At 42.1% G+C, this 6739-nt stretch overlaps 1 protein-coding gene across 1 annotated transcript in view; it reads left to right on the top strand.

The window, feature by feature from the left end:
* The first annotated feature begins 2437 nt into the window (after positions 1-2437).
* Positions 2438-6739, top strand: part of SLC43A3 (solute carrier family 43 member 3) — a 72546-nt gene continuing 68244 nt past the window's right edge. Inside the window, exon 1 of the mRNA XM_072130330.1 lies at positions 2438-2558. The gene's annotated coding sequence lies outside the window, so the exon portion shown is untranslated. The remainder of the gene's footprint in view (positions 2559-6739) is intronic.

Genomic DNA, 6739 nt, shown 5'->3' with positions numbered 1-6739 from the left:
GGGGCCCCCAGATGAAGCCGCAACATGGCGGCGAAACGGCCGTAGGGTATTACTAGGGAAAGTTCTACATATGCTAAGAGGGAAATGCAGTGAGAGAATCCAGTGTTAGACTAAGATATAGGAGCAGCAGGAGAGAAATAGTTAAGCTGGAATCATACACAGTGACCTGACACTCACAGAAATAGCGAGTGATCCTAGTGACAGATAAGGATATAAGAGCAGCAGGAGAGAAACAGCCGCGATCTTACACAGTGATCGGACACTTACAGAAAGAGTGAGATAGTGCTGCTGGTTCATTAACACATCAATGCAGTAATCCCCCGCTACACTGACTGTCTTTAGGGACACAGCAGTAGCTGAGCAGCAAAACTAGCTGTGTGAACATCGTTCCTAAAACATTTGGGATCGATGCCACACTAATATAACACCAGACGCTGCAACTGTCATACACGGTGTGTGCAGGACAATAGTCTGTGCATGCCTGGTTTATAACAAACACTGTTGCAAAATAACAGACTAACTATCCACAATAAGAGGCTGTGAAACTAACAAGTCACAACATTGTTACACTGTGAATGAGGAACAAAGTATAAACACAATCAACACTGGATATCACACCATTAATAATATCCTTGAAGTTGGATCACGATACCCTCAAATAAATCCCTCAATTTAAGGGAATCCATGCAAGTCAATTTATAGGGGTCAGTCTCTGCATGGAAGGGGAAAAACATCCCTTGAACTTTTCCTATTTGTTAAAATTCGTTCACAACTATTTTCTACTTTTAATTTTAATTATAATTAATAAAAGTTACATTTTACTGCCACTTCTCCTACACTTTCCCTCTCCCCTAAGATTAAAACAGAGTAAAATGTCCAGCACATGCAACTCTACTGTTGGAAACTGAAAGAAACCTCAATCAGGCGCTACTAAGTTTTTAAAGCTTACCGCTCGATGCTCAGGAGTTCTGGATGTGTTCTCCAGAGTCACGACACTCCCAATGCGACCCAGCAAGTTAACCCTTTCAGGACCTGGCCCTTTTTTGTTTTTTCATTTTTTACTCCCCATGATCAAAAATCCATAACTTTTTTATTTTTCCATGTACAGAGCTGTGTGATGGCTTATTTTCTGCGTAACAAATTGCACTTCATAGAGATGGTATTGAATATTCCATGCCGTGTACTAGGAAGCGGGAAAAAAATTCCAAATGCAGTGATATTGGTAAAAAACCGCATTTGTGCCGTCTTCTTGTGGGCTTGGATCTTACGGATTTCACTGTGTGCCCCAAATGACAGGTCTACTTTATTCTTTGGGTCTGTGCGATTACGGGGATACCAAATTTGTATAGGTTTTATAATGTTTTCATACATTTAAAAAAATTAAAACCTCCTGTACAAAATTTTTTTTGGGGATTTTGCCATCTTCTGGCGCTAATAACTTTTTTATACTTTGGTGTACGGAGCTGTGGGTGGTGTCGTTTTTTGCGGATTTTGATGACGTTTACAATGTTATAAATTTTAGGACTGTTCGACCTTGTGATCACTTTTTATAGAATTTTTAATTTTTTTAAATGACAAAAAAAGTGCCATTTTCGACTTTGGGCGCGATTTTCCGTTACGGGATTAAACGCAGTGAAAAACCGTTATCATATTTTGATAGATCGGGCATTTTCGGACGCAGCGATACCTAATGTGTTTATGATTTTTACTGTTTATTTATATTTATATCAGTTCTAGGGAAAGGGGGGTGATTTGAGTTTTTAGGGTTTTTTTATTATAATTTTTTTTTTAAAACTTTTTTTCCTTTTTATTTTTAGTACTTTTCAGACTCCCTAGGGTACTTTAACCCTAGGGTGTCTGCACGATCCTATCATGTACTGCCATACTGCAGTATGGCAGTATATGGGGATTTTACTCCTCATACATCACAATGTGCTGATAGCACATTGTAATGCATGGGTTAACCCGAAGTAGCCTCGGGTCTTCGTGAGACCCGAGGTTACCATGGCGACGGATCGCCGCTCCCCGATGACGTCATGGGGAGCGGCGATTCTCGAAAAGATGCCGGCAGCGATCGAGGTGAAAACACACGCGATCGGTGCTGCAATATGCAGCAAAGACTTACCAGCAATGGAGAGGGCTTAGCGCGTGAGCCCTCTCCATGCACCCGCGGCCGACCCGTGACGTGCTATTACGTCACGGGTCGTGAACGGGTTAAAGTTGCCATCAGAGCTTTTGGAACGCATAATGTCTTCCACCGCCTGGGAGCCCAAAAGTACATGAGGGACGATATTGGATTCAGAGGAGCCAAAGGCAAAGATTCCATACATCTCTCCCGAAGAGCTACCAGGAAGGGTAAGACACCAATCGAGGCAGGAGAGGTTAAGAGGAGTGCCTGTGTCTCATCATGCCTTTCTGGTCTCCTCCACAGCATCCTCCTCTCCTGCACAGGAGGTGGAGAGGGAGCTGGATGAGTGTGGAGAAGACTGACACAGGCACACATGGGCTGCAGCTACTCGTGCCCCGGGACCCACTACACACTGCTGGCAGGAACGCAGGTAATGTGAAATAAACTTATATAAAGTACTGAAATGATTCAGAAAGCTGATTTTTAAAAACAGAATAGCATAGCCATAGATTCTGACAGATTTGCTTTTAGAGGTTAACACACATATAAAACCTCAATGCTAACAGTGTACGGTGCTGGTACATGGGTAGAAATGTGTGAAGTATATAGCAAGGGGGTCACACAGAAGACAACCCCCTCCCCCTTAGTGTTGTCTTATTTGTTATAAAGTTATGTTTCCTAACCCGATACATCTCCGAAATCTGGGGACAAATGCTGCTTGAACCTTCGGATGAAGAATTACACATAACTCTCAATGGGAGCATAGTAGATAGGTCTGAGTTGGTGTCCAAAATATCTAAATCCGCAGCTGCAGATTATACACAATCTCACCTGTCTGGGCAGCTTTAAACTTTCCATTATATAGTTTATTGTGCTGTTTGAAATGAAAGATACTATACAAAAAAACCTCACATTTATTACAAAAATATATTACACTGTATACATTGCTCGTAAAAAAATGAAGTCATACATTTCATTTGAGGCAAGGTTCACACATTGGGGCAGATTTATCAAGCTGTCTGAAAGTCAGAATATTTCCAGTTGCCCATGGCAACCTATCACAGCTCAGTTTTCACTTTACCAGTGCTCATGAATATTTTAAAGGGGAGCTGTTATTGGTTGCCATGGGCAACTAGAAATATTCTGACTTTCAGACAGCTTGATAAATCTGCCCCATTGTATTTTAACACATTCAGTGGTTGCTCTCCAATGCCCTAATGTAGGGATAGGGACAATACTGGACCAATCCAGGAGCCCAAGTCACTTTCTGCTCACCAAAGCAAAATGACTTAAAGAGGGGTTGGCCATTCATTTACATAAGTTGTCCATGTGACTTTTCTGCCTTAAAGGGAACCTGTCACCAGGGACCTCATTTTCACTAAAGACAGGTTGCAAAAGCCCATCACCCTATCTGCCTTTTCCAAGCATTTGCATTACAATATAATTGTGTGTTATAACTTACTGTTGCACCCTGACAAAATCCTGGGGTAGTCACAGGGGTTGGGCTTTGGTTTGGATGCATTTCAAAAAACAACATGTGACTTGTCTGTGTTACTAACTCAGAGCTTGGCCCCCACCTTTGTGCTCCTGTACAGCTCCTCCCTCCTGCTCCTTCTCAGAGGTCACAGCCTGGTCAGCCTGACATCAATGGGGGGGAGGAACAAGCTGTACAGGAGCACAAAGATGGAGGCAGCCTGCAGCTCAGACAAGGCACATGTTGTTTTTTTGAAATGCATCCAAACCAAAGTGCAACCCCTGTGACTACCCCAGGATTTTGTCAGGGTGCAAGGTAGGTTACAGCACACACTTATATTGTAATACAAATGCTTAGAAAAGGTAGAGAAGCATTTTTGCACTGCAGGTGTCATGGGCTTTTACAATATGTCTTTAGTGAAAATGAAGTCTCTGGTGACAGGTTCCCTTTAATAATAATCCCTGAATGCTCAGGTCTTTCAGCAGTCCTGCTACTCACTTTAGTGCGGTCTGCAAACTTCTCATGGATCTTTGTTTACATGTCTGAGCTCTGATGAATAGGAGGAGCTGCAGCAGGAGATACGACACAACCTGCTCTCCCTGTGTCGGTCAGTGAGACATCATGAGGGCCCAGAGCAGTGAGAGAGGAAGTTGTGTATATATGTAGAGGGCAGCATGGAGAGAACAGGGAAAGGCTGAAGCTCTCAAAGGAGGCAAAGACACAGGGATGTGTACATGCAGAGACACGTCTAATGGAAGAGATTTATTGACAAGTGGCCAACCCCTATAAGAGGCAGCTTCACAAGGGGGTATGCAGTCTGCGAGATATAAACCACTGTATGTCGGATACAATTCCTGGACTAGTGCTGCCTCCGTAACTTACAGCATCATGGAGGACTATGAATCTTAGGAGTCCACATTGTGAGATATATATACACAACATACAATCCATATGTCACAGACTTAATTCACCTGTATATGTTATGGCCACAGATGGCTTCCGGGGCGATCCGTGCCCCAATATACCAGAAATAAGATGTAATTTGTACATGTAATTAGTTTAGGTTTTTTTTCCCTCTATACATCTAATAACATTTTTAGAAAACCAAAAACACATCATATTCCTTAACCAATACACTGACCTAGAAATAGATTGCTGCAGGCAGTCAGAGTCTGTGTACAGTCAAAATACTATGCACAGGACAGGCAGTCCCCGGGTTACATACAAGATTTGTTCTTAAGTTGAATTTGTATGTAAGTCGGAACTGTATATTTTATAATTGTAGATCCAGACTAATTTTTTTTTGGTCTCTGTGACAATCGGATTTTAAAAACATTGGATTGTCATAAGAACCAGGATTTACAATAAAGCTTCATTACAGACGCCTGTGATATCTGTCATAGCTGATTATTGCAGCCTAGGACTAAAGTACAGGAAATTACCGTTTGTAACTAGGGGTCGTCTGTAAGTTGGGTGTCCTTAAGTAGGGGACCGCCTGTAGTCACAGTGACGAGCAACTAAAGATTAGGATAATGAACAGGAATAATCTCAGGCTGCGGCGACTGGGGATTGCAAATGACCCCCATTCAATTTTGCTAGGCTCAGCCGTATTTTCTTAAATCTGACCAGTGTCTTTTCCCATGGTAATAACTTTTTAACACTTCAACTTATCCCAGTGATTTTGAGACTATTTTCTCGTGACACATTGCAGTTTTTTTTAGTAGTATAATATTGCTGATTGGTTAGGTTTTTTTGGGGGGTACAAATGCAAGAATTTAGGAAAAATTCTTTTAAAAAATTACAACTTTCAAAGTTTCGAATGGGGACCAATTTAGTTTGCAAGTGCCTTTTAGAGGCTTATGTATTATAAACCGCCACAAGTAACAGTATTTTACGAACTTAACATCTCAAATTATTCAAATTCAGCATTTGGGAAGTCTGTTAACCCTTTAATTCTTTCACAGGAATCAAAAACAAAAATGGATTGGAAATTTTATGGTTCAAATTTTTAAAAATATTCTCATTTAGCCCTAAAATGTACACATTCAGAACGTATTAGGGGTAGAAATACACCCTAAAATTTTTGGGCTGTTTCTTCCCAGTGAGGCAATACCTGACATGTGGATGTCACCTGCTGTTTTGGCACACAGTGATGACGGAGGTTTTTGGTGGGTCGATTTGTCTTTAAATATTTTCAGATACCACAGTGTACTTGCAGAGCCCCTAAAGTACCGGCACAACAGAAAACGCCCAAAGATGACACCATTTTGGAAACTGCACCCCTCAAAGAATTTATCTAGGGTTGTGGAGAACATTTGGCATGATGTATAAGCTGTGCAGAGTATCAGGGCATAATCTAAATATCCAGGGTGATGTGATATGTCCTAAAATTTTCCTTCATACATAGTCCTGGTTTTTCGGGGCATGTTTTGCAATAGTAAATGGTGTCTTTCCAAATACCTCTTTTGGAGCACACCCTGCACCTCTTCTCCGTCCTTCCCTTACTGTTTGGGGAACTTCTCCTGGAAAGTACAATGCATGATGTGACCTCGCTTACAGACGTACTAGCACTCCCCCCTTCCTGGTCTCCAAAAAATAAATGACCACCTCTTAAAATTTCAGGAAAGTTCCCCTCTGGCCTGCACATTAATGTAGCACGTATGCATTATACAGTGCTATCTGCATGGCATGGGCATCATTATCTGGGGCTACCAATGTGAGGTCAGTAGAAGTCCCAGGCACTTTCCACATACAAATCTTAAAGGGAACCTGTCACCAGGAGACCCATTTTTAACACTCCCCCAGTCCCCACAGAGCGTAGTACATACACTGCCAAAGTGTTTTTGTATTAAAAATTGGTTTTACAGAAAAAAAGGTATTTTATATTGTACCTTTCATTAGCATCTGCTGTGTGACTAGGCAGTTGCCCACTGGGAGGGGCTGGAAAGGAGCAGTCCCCACCCACCCTTGGGAAACTGCTCCTCCATGTGAAAACACCCATCACTCAGCTTAGCGACGCCCCCTGCTCCTCTACAGCCAATCCCGAGTGTTGGGAGTTATTCATATATTTGAAAAGGTCACATGTTTCCCAAGGGTGGGGGGGGGGCTGCTCCTTTCCAGTCCCTCCCAGTGGGCAA

This window comes from Engystomops pustulosus, chromosome 11 (assembly GCF_040894005.1).
Source record: "Engystomops pustulosus chromosome 11, aEngPut4.maternal, whole genome shotgun sequence".
Classification (NCBI taxonomy): Eukaryota; Metazoa; Chordata; class Amphibia; order Anura; family Leptodactylidae; genus Engystomops; species Engystomops pustulosus.
The sequence above is the reverse complement of the archived record's forward strand: the minus strand, read 5'-3'. Positions and strand labels throughout refer to the sequence as shown.